Source organism: Lepisosteus platostomus, chromosome 3, assembly GCF_059453375.1.
Source record: "Lepisosteus platostomus isolate fLepPlt1 chromosome 3, fLepPlt1.hap1, whole genome shotgun sequence".
Taxonomy (NCBI): domain Eukaryota; kingdom Metazoa; phylum Chordata; class Actinopteri; order Semionotiformes; family Lepisosteidae; genus Lepisosteus; species Lepisosteus platostomus.
Window position 1 is genome coordinate 37,263,282 of NC_142613.1, and position 12,987 is coordinate 37,276,268.

Genomic DNA, 12,987 nt, shown 5'->3' on the forward strand with positions numbered 1-12,987 from the left:
TACTTTCTCCATACTGACATTAAGATTTCATTGAGACTACTGTCCCGATTAGACACTAGACTTTAAAGAATGTTAGAAATTTTACAAAGGGAAGTAGGCCATTACTTAATCTGAACCGGTTGGTTGCTAGTCGACAATTGAACTGAGGATCTCATCCAGCTGTTTCTTGAAAGAGGCCAGGGCATCTGCTTAAACATCATGCTTGGGTGGGTTGTTCCATATTCTCACAACCCTCTGTGTGAAAAAGTCCCTCCTATTCTCAGTTCTTCTAATGCACTTAAGTCCCATAATTACACATTTAATTACAGCTCAATTACATTTCTTTCTTTTTCATTGGTGCAAATTAAATGATAAAATTGGTAAATATTTGCAAAAACAAAACGTCTGATGTGTCCTACATTTTTTTAAGCCCTTTGAATGCTCAAACTGTGCCCCCTTATAATATTCTCTGATCAAGGCTAAAAAGGTTGTTGTTTTAGCCTATTAGTAAATACAGTATGGGTTTTACAACTACTTACAAATGGAGTACTAAAAATGCCAGTAAATTTATAGTTGTGTTAAATATTTTTTGTACAACAGTCAAATTTTAATGACAGCAGCTTGAAAAGAATGAAGCTTCATGTCTCTGTATTAAATATTTATAGTATAAAACCTTATTTGTTAATGTTAGTTTACATCCTGGAGCCCCTGTGTGGGTGTAGGGAGTTGTGTATTAATGCTTACATTGTGTAAAAAAAGGAAGTGTATACCTGAAAATAAGGAACAGAGACATGCAATGTGATCAACAACTCAGACTGGTGACACCCAGGTGTCTAGGGAAATTCAGCTGTTAAAGAAACTATGACTAAGTGACCACATGTTTAGTACAGAGGAACATAGACTATACACTGAAGCACCATCTTCACTTAATAGATATATTCTTTTCTGCTTTTAGACTAGTATTTGAAAATATATGGAAACATTGGCGATCAGATGGAGAAAGCTGCACCTTGCGGATAAAGCTGAGGAATCCAAATGCTTGATGCAAGTGAAGGTTTGAGGAATAACAAGAACTGATGGAAATACCCAATCCAGATCAGAGTTTGAATGTAAACAGGGCAGGCAATGATAGACTGGCTGACCTGAGACTGAAGGCAGACGCAGTTGTCAGTGCTCAACAGGGCAGGGTTTTTTTTCTTTGCCACACAGAGCCATAAGGAGATTCGGTTCTTTGCCACTGCTCTGATGCTTGGCAGTACAGATGGGATGGCAACAGGCAGAGCGGGTTCAAGACAAATAGACAAATGCTGCTAACTGGAGACAGGAGGTTGGGACAAGCGGCCTGAGTGAGTCCCCATGGCCCCTGGAGGTGTTCGAGTACTCATGCGAATATGGACAGTTTCCAAGGAGACCAAGGGCTGTGAGCTCTGACTCGCCTTGGCATAATGGAACCATACTACAAATGATCAGAAAACATAAACTAGAAGCATCTACAGTATACAAATAATAACTTTCTATTGTTGTGCATTTGTACTACTGTATACTGTATGCTATTATGCTTTTTCCCATATTTTAGAAAACACAAACTTTGCCTGTGATGGTCTGGGTGTCCCTCCCCCTTAAGGGTGCTCTGGCTCGTTCACTTTTTAGTTGATTTTGTGTTCCCTGTTCCAGCTCAACTTTAAAAGCCAGACGCTCACTCTGTTCCAGGCTCTGCATTAGAACACGGACGCCCGGAGGCTCGCCTATCACCAAGTCGCCCTACGTCCAAGGCTTGGGTGGCATTCGCCTCCTAGGTGTCCTGAACCAGCCGAGTCCGGGACCTGGAGTGCCTGGTTCCGTTCCCTCTTTCTTCTCCCCGTCCCTTTGCCAGGTCCTGCTCCGGTTTTTAACTTTGTTTTGTTCGTCTTGGATTTGTCACCTTCACCTGCACTGGACTTCCCTTTGGACTACCTTTTGGACTGTTCGCCTGGACAACGCCCCCCGGAGCACCTTCGTCATGTTCCCCCCGGTTCCTCTACCAGCCCAGTAACTCGTCTCCCCCCCGTGTGTGTTCACTCCCTTCCTGATTCTGTCGTCTGCATAGGGTCCTGAAAGACACTTCGTAACACTGGGCACATGGTACTAAGTATTGACTGAGATGTTAGTAGTACTTAGAGTATTTGCTAACTGATGGTTTCTTAAGAGCACGACCACAGGAAGAAGGCACCCCAAACACAATTAGCTGCGAGACAGTAAGTTCACAGAGGTAGGCTATGCTGGGTGAATCATAAAAAGGTTAAGTAACACATTACAACAAGTTTTAGTATTGCAAAAGACCCAACAGGTTGTATTTCTGTAAGGCTGAGAAAGAAAAAATTCAACTATTAGCAGGGTACAGTAAAGAGCTAGGAAAGCTGTGAATGGTATCCAATGGTCAGGTGAAGAATTTATGCTGCAGAATATCTGGTTTCTCAAAATTTACTTTCATGGCCAAGAAATGTGATGTAATTACATATTTTCCACCATTATGAAGGTAGCATTTTAGGATTTAACACCTTTCAACATTCAACAGTTGAAGATTCAAATGAACATTAAACAATACTAAAAAAATAAAATATTTTTTTTCTTATTGCATTCATGTAAAAACACCCAAAAGAAATTTCCTTTTAAAATGGATTCAGCTAAACATAATATAAGAACTCTTCCAACCTGGAAAACCTGAATTATTTAACAATTATTGAAGAACTTGCTTAGGGATCACTTATGGGCAACAGTTTTCATGTCTTTCCACAGATTCTCAATAGGATTCAAGTCAGGACTTTTACTGGGCCACGCAAGGACATTTTCTTTCTTCATCTTGGGACAGCCCTGTACAGCTTGGCCTTATTCTTTGGATCATTTACCTGTTAAATGATGCTCTTTTTCCTCTTAGATTTGCTTAATACTTCACATTAAGATGTCGTCAGTGTTGACAAGCTTCCAAGTTTCTGCTGATAAGAAGTAGAACTATAAGATAAAGCTGCCACCCTCATACTTAACTGTAGTGATGGTGTTCCCTGAGTGATGTGCTATTTTGGGATGTCAGATACAACACGTTGCGTTTAAACCATAAAGTTCCATTTTCTTTTCTGACCACAAAAAATGTTTCCACATGTTTGCAGTATCACTAAGGTGCTTTGTCACAAACCGATGCAGGATTTGTCATGATTTTTTTCTTTAGTTCACCTTGTAGAGTGAAGGGAATTCTTAAACAATGGACATTTCTCTTCCATCTCAGCTACTGAACTCTTTCAAAGTCATCACTTACCTTTTACCTCACAGTTGCATCCCTAATCCCAGTTGTATGTTTTTAGCAGCATGATATTTGGCTTTCCTCTAGTATTTGCCTGTTCTTTTTTACAGTTTCTTCCTTTCCTGGCTGCATAATTTGGAGGGACAACCTGATCTAGGCAGTGTTTGGATAATATGAAAACACCTTCCTCTTCCTAATGATCTGCTTCACAGATATATTCAGTGTTTTTATAATTTGTTGTACTCTTCACCTGATCTTTGCCTTTCTGAAACTTAATCCCTGTTTTGAAAGCTTGTTGGACTTCATGGTCATGTCTTTGCTTGAATTGACTGCCTGACTGAGAGACAAATGACAAGAGTGTATCGTGATACAACGCTATCATTGTACATAGACAGAGGCCATCCATTGTGTGACTTCTCATCTCACACATCTCAATTTCTAACCACTTACTCCTGGTGAAAGGGATGGGGTCAACATCTTGAGCAGAGCAGACCAAATATTCCTTTTTTCCCATCAACATCCTTGAGCTCGTTGTAAGGGACTTCCAGGTGCCCCCAAGCCAGCTAAGGGATATAATCCCTTTGGCATTTCTTGGGTCTGCCCCAGGATCTCTTCTGAGTCGACCATGTCTGGTACACCTCCAGCGGGTAGCACTCGGGGGCATCCTCACCAGATGCCTGGGCCATCTTAACTGTCTCTTCTCAATCCAGACAAGCAGCAACTTTACTCCAAGGACTTCCAGAGCTCTTCAGACTGTCTTAGTTCACCAGCCCTATAGAGAAACCTCATTCCCACCTTTTGTACATGTGATCTCATTCTTTCGGTCCCTTCCCAAAGCTCTGTGACCATAGGGACTTAGAACAAGCTTCATAGCCAAACTCAGCTCCCGGTTTACCGCTATGGTCCAGTACAGAGTGCTCATTCCTGCAGGAGCTGCACCAATCTGCTGGTCAGTCTCTTGATCCCTTTTACCCAGTGGATAAACCAGAGGCTTCTGGCACTGTATCCTGAAAGAAAAGCATGTGTACAAGATTCAGGAGTTCTTCAAAGTGTTCTTTCTACCTCTCAACAATATCTCTAGTTAAGGTCAACGTTTCCCCACCCTTTGCCGAGAATATCCTGAGTAACATTCTGCCTTCCCCTCCTGATTCATCAAATGGTATATAAGCCTGTCCAGCAGTCACTCTCCATGGCCTCACTGAACTCCCAGGCCTTCACTTCAGCAACCTCTGCAGCTGCAGTCCTCTTGGACCTGGCTCAGTTCCTCTCAGCCAAATCTGTGGTCCCACTACAAGCCACGCGCAGAAGGCCCCCTTCGTCAACGTAACAGCACCCCTCACCTCTGGTGTCAACCATCGGGTCCTAGAATCCCCACCCTAACAGGCACTAACCATCTTCTGGCCAAAGCTCCTTGTAGGCACCTCAACAGCTGCCGTCTTAAACAAGGTCCAGTCAGACTCATCCAGGAAAAATCCGGAGGTGGGATGTGAACTCGTCCCACATGGGTGATTTGCCCATTTTTAAAAATATGTAACTTTAAAAGAACTTTTGTGCACCTGAACTAATTTGACATAACAAAGGGGATGAATGTTTTTATTTTTTTAGTCTTTGATTGTTCTTAGTATTTATGCTGATGTTTAATGACTTTCTCCCATAAGAAAATGTTTTGTTTTAAAGATTTTAATAAAGGTATTTACTTACATAAATGCTATATATATACTATAAATGCTATTTAATAAATGGAACCTAATAGGAAAGGGGTGAATACTTTTTTCAAGGCACTGTACATTATAATGTTTAAAAGCTACCTTATGGTACAACTTCACTGGTTTGAAGTTTATATTGGCCAAAAAATAATTGAAACCAAATTTTTGGTAAAATTGAATAAGCCTAAAATTATCTTTACTTGGTCTTATTTACTGCATCAAAATCGATCAGAAATTGGAACTAGGAGATATGTAGGTGAATTATTTATTTTTTTAAATCAATGTTTTCATGTACCATGTGTTAATGTGTTAAAGTGTAACCCCACTTGATAGCTATGTTTATGGATGGCTGTAAATGTCAATAAAAAATCCTAGATTACCATCTAGCGTCTGTATTACATAAATGCTTATTAAGAAATCTTTATCTGGTACAATTTGTACAACCCTGAATACTAAAATGCAACAATTGTGTCTTTAATATCAGACAATTCATATCTGATTAGAACTTGCAAAGAGGTAGACTAAGCAGAAGTAAACACTAAAATCTTCCCATTGATGCGAGGCTAGTCAACAATTTATGGAATGGAGTAAACATTATTTATCAGTCTACAATCAATTTACATAATCTACAATTAAATACAGTAATCTACAAACTAAATAACCTACAATTTGTCAGTATCTGCTGTTATTTAAAAATAAATTGAATTGTCAATTATGTTGTGTCGTTTAACGTGTCTCAATGCACTGCTGAACACAGCGAGCTCACATGGGGGAGAATGACTCCCATAGGCAGTGTGTAGGCAGACTCCTCCAGCCTGCCCACCTTTGAGTCACTCATCTTTAAACTTCTCACTAGTAACTTACCCCAATACAGGAGGTTCAGCGCCAGGTGGAGAGGCCAAGCATCCTCCACCAACAGTACAAAATGCCTGCTGGTGCCCAGGAGGCCACATGAGTATTGCAGCTGAGGGAGCCCTACTGATTAATTCCAACCCATCATTTAAAGTTCTAGTCGACTAATGGCACTACCTTTTCTTAAACTTAAATCTTAAAAGAGTTATCAAAAGCAAAGGTTTCCATTGGACTTTCCTAACTCAATCACAAGCATTTTCATTGCTCCATGATTGAGGGATATAAATCTGTTGGGTAGCCGAAGCTGTTTTTCATCTTATTGTCCTTCATTGCTGGGCTGAGTCATGTCAGGAAGATGTGCCACCTGTGCCTGATGAGTGTCGCTCTCACATTTATGTGACTCACATTACATGGAGAGTTTCCTAGAACTCATTGCAGCCTTATCTGAAATCTGCTTAACCGCTAACAATTGACAATTTAATTGTCCATTTAAATGCATTATGAAAATAATAAGAATTTACGAAAATTTATATTGATTAATACTATAACAACAAAGAAAAGGGATACAATATTAAAAAAACTGTTCAATTAGTTCTGTTGCATTTGTAATTTGCAAAGATATTCCTATAGAAACTGCAAACATTGACAATTCAGACTTAAGTCTGAAAAATTGTTTATCATCCATGTACTTATTAAACTGTATAGGTGAATTGAGATCACTAACAACCAAGATAGTTTGGAGTCAAAGGGTGACTAAAAATGTCAAGATATAAAGACAAATACACATTCCCTAGAACAGAAATAATAAAAAAACTTAGAAAATGTAAACTGATCCTGATGCATCTAGCAATGCCTTGAAAAAAAATAATTATGCTTACTTTAGTTAAATACTTAAAGACCTTAAATAAGTTAAAGACCTTTTGAGCCTTCACTGTAAATGGTACAAAGAATAAAATTCAAAACTCTTTCTACCAAACCATTTAAGAATGATAATTTATTATTATTATTATTATTATTATTATTATTATTATTATTATTATTATTATTGTTATTATTATTTATGTAATTTTGAAATACAAAATTGAACTGCTGGTACAATCTGGTGTTATATTTCCTGTGTATTCTTCATTTATTGACAGGCAATCATATTATCGCCAAAAAGAGCCTTCAGGACATCAAATCCATAAGGAATTCCTGCACCCAGAAACTCACTGGTGCTTCCCCTCTACTCCAAAACAAAATCACAGAAGACTTGATGGATGACATCTCGACTGAAACCTTTTCTTCAGACCCACCAAACATCTCATTCCCTCGGTCATGTCTTCTTGTCCATAGCTTCCTCCACCTTGGCCAATATCCAGGCCAGACATTTTTGCTGCAACAGAATCCTCTGTAGCACCTGCAAATTTATATCCATTGACACACATACAGTATACTGTACAGTACATGGCCTCCATGATAGCCAATTCAAGATCACCCAGCTAGCCTCATGGTTATCCAGCAATCTCATTTATTGCATTTTTGCAGAAAATGTTTTACAATTTACATTAATGAAACAGGAAGACCTGTTTAGCCAATATAACCCAGCCATTTCAGAGATCACATCAGAGCAGTGAAGATCAAAGATCTCTCCAAACCAGTAGATCCTCCTTTGCTACTTCAAGAAATGATCTGACCTTTTTCTTGTGTTTAGACACTTGCACGCTTTTGCCTGTGCCCTTTCGTAGTGATTCCAGAACTCTTATTCCAGTAAGATATCAGAGCCAATATATTTTTTGTTACAATGGCCATGGCTTCCTCAACTTTTCAATGATACAAAAATCTATTTTTAAAACCTCTCCATTCATTTACAGGTGAATTTTCACCTTTTCACATTTTCACACTTCTCCTGAAATTCAATCCCAAATTTGCAGTTGTTTGGTCACTCTTTCTTACCTGCCATGCCCAATCTAACTTGCTATTTTGTTCTTACCAACCCCTTTGCTTCATATTCCTGTTCTTTTTTCTCTGTCCTTCATGTCTGAAAAAGGGTCCACAAATATGAAAGACCTTTTTTTCTACTTTTCAGTATAGAGTCAACCTCTACTTTTTTCTGTTTAGCTCATACACTGATGCAGCTCGCCACTGGGACAGGAAAATAACTATGTGACTACATTCCAGGGGAAAATCTTCAAATAAAAGAGAATATTAAAACATAAATATCCATTGTAGGGTAGATTTTATTTTCAGTATCGAGACATTAAATCGTCTGTAGAATGCTCTTGCCTTAGCAATTTGGCTTCTAACCGTCTAAAGTTTGTCAGTTGTCTCAGGAATTTTTGAAGACTGCACTAAATAGTAAATTACAGCCAGGTGCTTTTGAACCAAACCCTGGTTTCTCTCAAGAAATGACTGGACAAGATTTTCAAGACAAATATTTGGATTCCCTTAGGTACTGAGCAGGTATGATCAGGATGGGCCAAATGACCTCCTCTTGTTTACGACCTTTCTTCTGTTTTTTAACATCATGTCATCTTTTAAACCTGAGTGAGGTGTAATCCCCACTAATGTTTGTATTCCTTTCAGCAATCCATAGTTTCTTTGGCCTGTTGACGATGGTAAAGATTATGTCTCGGAGGCAATGCTTACTCTCTATTTTTCAGCCCATCATTAACTGCTTGCCAATCTCAAATAACCATATGACTGAAGTTTTTAACTTGTTTAATTTTACCTCTAAATAAAAGGTCAAAACCAAATATATTTCTACAGCATAGGAATATGGTCATGTGAATTTGGTCAGATGTGCATTTTTACCTCTGACAGGTGATCAAAGTTTTACCTCTAGTCATACAGATTAGAGGTCTATTTTTTATATTCAATATAAGGTAAATAATAAGGAATGGATCTTTGTAAGTATACTGACAAATTAAATATCTATATTCCCTAGATTAGAAATAATAAAAAACTAATAATTAAGCCTACTTTTGACACAGGAAGCTAAAGGTAAAGACCTTTTGACCCTTCATTGTAAATGGTGCAAAGTATAAAAATCTAAACTAATTCTACCAAACCCTTTAAGAATTATAATTTATGATCATTACTTATGTAATTTTTTTAAATACAAAATTCAAGTGCTGTGTCAATCTGACCTCTTATCTTTCATGTGCCAAATTGTGTGTCATTCAGTTTCATAATCTGATTTTGTTTTTCAGTTTTTACAGCAACACATGGTACTTCAGCTGATGTGACCTATGTATGACACTAATTTCATAGAAAAACAAATGCTCAGCATTTGCCTAGTTCAGATTAGTGGAACTGCATTTTAAGCTAATATTTGCCAGTTTCCAACAGTTGATATAATTGCATTATGTTAGCAGACAATAATATTTATAAATGCCTTTGGAAACATTTAGACTTTAATTATTATATGGTCATTTACCAATAGTTTAGCTAGATCTTTGTATTAAGCAAAGATTATGTATTTTTACAACAAATCAAAATCTTAATGTGTCCATTGCATAACCCTCCATATAAAGGAATTTGGTGCTAACAGGCTTCCCTTTGGGCCTGTTGTCTAGGCCTGCCTTTCCTAATACGTAGAAAAAGACAAACTCAAGGCCGAATGTGGGGCTGCTGAGATCAGGGCTATTCTTGTCCAGACAGGTCCTGTAGTGCTGATAGAGAGGATTAAATAGACAGTCTGCTCATCAGTCGCAATTAGAAACAACACTAAAAACTATTTTAGGGCTGTACATATGCAGAGAACTTGACCTACTTATCAGCAAAGTCAATTCTACACCCCTATGTAATAAGACCTTAAAGGCTGCAGTAAATATAGGATGATATGCTGAGAGCAATGTGACACACGGTTATGTGGAGAAGTGTAAATAACTCTTAACTCAGGTTTGCTGGGAGTGGAAGAAGTACTATTTATGTTATGTTTTTAATAAGATTGTGTTTCATTTTAGGATTTAAAAGGTCAAGCATTCCAAAGGGGTATTGTACTCTTCACAACAGTCATAACCTGAGATTAAGTTTCAGTGTATGCCAAAAGTATTTAGATACTTGCACACTTTTCATATTGTGTTGTTTCAAAGCTTGCAATAGTGACACTTTGAAGAAACAAATATTTGTTACATGCACAGACTACTGCATATATTTAAAGCAAAAAAAATAAAATGAAATAAGTATACAGACATTCAATAAGTAAGGAAAGGGAAAGGTTGTGAATGCATAAGTATTTAAACCCTTTGCTTTGGCAAACCTCAATTAATATCGGTGAACAATATTACCTTAATGAGCAATACAATTAATTTTGTGGCCTCTGTGTGTTTACAATAATGGTGATTCACATGATTTCAGGATAAATATATTTATCTTTGCAAGACCTTCATTCACATAATGAATTTAAAACAAAGATTCAATCATGAAGACTTAGGAACTTTTAAAACAATTCAGGGAGTAAAAGAAAAGCTATATAAAGGCACATATCAGAAGAAAGTCAATGAATATCCCTTCATGCATGATGAAGGTGATCATTAAGAAGCTGAAGGGGTGTCATACTGCCCAGACACTGCCTGGATCAGGCTATGCTTATATTTTAGCAGCCAAGCAAGGAGATACTGTAAGTAGTAAGAGATGCCACAGTGAGGCCAACAGTGTCTGTGGGAAAGCGAGTGATGAAGGTTTGATTTGAGATGGGAGAAACGGACCATCACTCAGCTTTGAGTCAAAGCTGTCTTGTATAGCACAGTGGCAAGAGAGAAGCCATTACAAACATTTCAAATCCCCCGTGGAGTTTTCTTCAAAGCATTTAAGTGATACTGCATACAAGTGCCATAATTTGTTTTGTGGTCACACAAGAAAAAAATTGGAACACTTTGATCTAAATGCAAAATGTTACTTCCAGTGCAAACAGCACAGTGCATCACCCTGTCAGCATAATTTTTGCTGTTTTGGTGGGGTGGCAGTATGTTATGGGGCTGCTTCTTATTAGCAGCGACTGGGAACCTTGTTAAAACAGATGAAAGAATGGATTGAGCAAAATACAGGCAAATCTTGGAGGACAAACTACTTCACATCTACAGTTAGAAAACTAAATCTGGCACTAAAAGTCATCTTTCAGTGGGACAATAACCAAAGCAACACAGGAGTGGCTTGTGAATAAGAAAGTGAATGTCCTTGATTTGTCCTGTCAAAGTCCTAACTTGAGTCCTATTGTCAATCTGTGGAAAGACTTGACCATATGTAATCCAGAAGCAAGTTGAGAGATTGAGCAAATTTGCCAAGACAAGAATACCAAGCCAGTATTCCATGTTGGTAGATACCAAAAAAGGTGTGTTCATTTGCCAGAGGTGCCAAGGGTCTGCATACTTTTGCAAGACATTATACTGTATATGCTTGATGACCTAATGTTCAGCGACATCTCTCTGAAGGGCTTCAAGATGGCTCATCATTTAGCATACTCAAAGTCAGCCTTTCAAAGTGATGTACAGTATGCTTAATCAATGGCAGGGAAGCAATATGCTGCTAAGCCTCCTCATTGGATTGATAAAAAACTCAGGAGAAAAGGGGGCAGGAGAAGTTGAATTCAAAACACACTGTATATCTGACTTAAACATCCCTTCCTTGTCATTCATTGTATGTGTAATACATTTTTTTCTGCCTAGCATTCTTTAACTTGACAAAGGCATTTGACAAAATTTATCTCTTTCCTTCACTGGATTCAAGATGAATTCCATGCTCCACACAAATGAATGTACTACAGATTCCTTTAAAGTCCATTCATGTTCTAACAACTTTATCCTAAACTGGGTCATGGGGGAGATGGAACCCATCAAGGCAAGCGATGAGCTCAAGGTAGAATACACACTGGTTTAAATGTCAATCCATTGCAAGGCACACACAGATACAGACACCAGGGTCAATATTCCCTGAAGCCAATTAATCTACAGTACCAGTTGTCCTTGGACTGTAGGAGGAAAACAGAGTTTCTAGTGAAAACCCATTAGAAAAAGGGGAGAACATACAATAAAAACTCCATGCAATCAGCACCCCAGGTATGGAATTGAACCCAGGGCCCCAGTGCTGCAAAGGTTAGAAATGCTAACCACTGTACTATTGTGTTGCCCCTAAGTCCTGGTTTTAGCAACTGGTTTCAGTCATGTAATTCAACAAGTTAGATGCAGTGAAGCATAGAGCTTGTTTGTTGGAGCCAAAGACTCACGTCCAAAATACAAACCATCCCAGCTTGAGTAATCAAATGCCAGTAAGATGATGACACTACAGAACAGAAACGAATCTCCAAACAATTGTTAATATACTGTATTTACTGAGGCATATCAGAACATGGGACTAAGGGTTTACATTCAGAAGACCAAATATCTCCACGAGAATTGTATCTCCAATGCTGTATGCAGAAGACTATATCTAGTGGGTGATACAGACACACCGGCATAATTGTTCACTCCCAAGCAGACACCACAAGCGTTGAAGCTACGATCGTCCTTTGAGCTATAGTCATTGAAGCTTGATCAAACCAGATGGAAGATGAACAGCCCCTCTTCTGTCAAGGAGTCTAGAACTTTGAGATCTGAATTTGTAGAAACGAGGCACAAAGCAACAGCATTTGGTGACCTAATACCTTCTGAGACAACACCTTTTCAACCTGACAGTGTGATCATTGGTCATAACAGTCACCTTTCACTTCATAGAAACCAATCAACTTTGACCATGAGGGATACAGTGTGCTTTTTTAATGAATTAATGAGTAAGTCCTCATCTGGTGGTGTGTAATACCATATGAAATTTTGACATCCATGAAAAGTGACATGTACAGTATGTTCTTTTGTGACCTATGCTCTATGCTTCCTGCCTCTACAATCACTTTCAATTACATTTGAACACCACAGTTAATGACAACATAAATGACACTAATTGGAGTATTGAAATGTCTATATAAGTATGTGTTTTTATTAGTCATTTATTGCAAAGTTTTACTTGGAATTTTAGGGTTTTTTTAATGGTAAAAACCTAGAATGATTACAGACTAGGCTTAAAAAAGAGGGCAGCAGGTGCAGACAGAATTGCAGCCCTTGTCTTAACCACATTCCCCATAAAATTGTGGGGAATGAGTTGCTGCTCTTAGTCACCTCACCAGTTGCAGACAATTGGACAGGTGGCAGTTTAAAGAAGCAT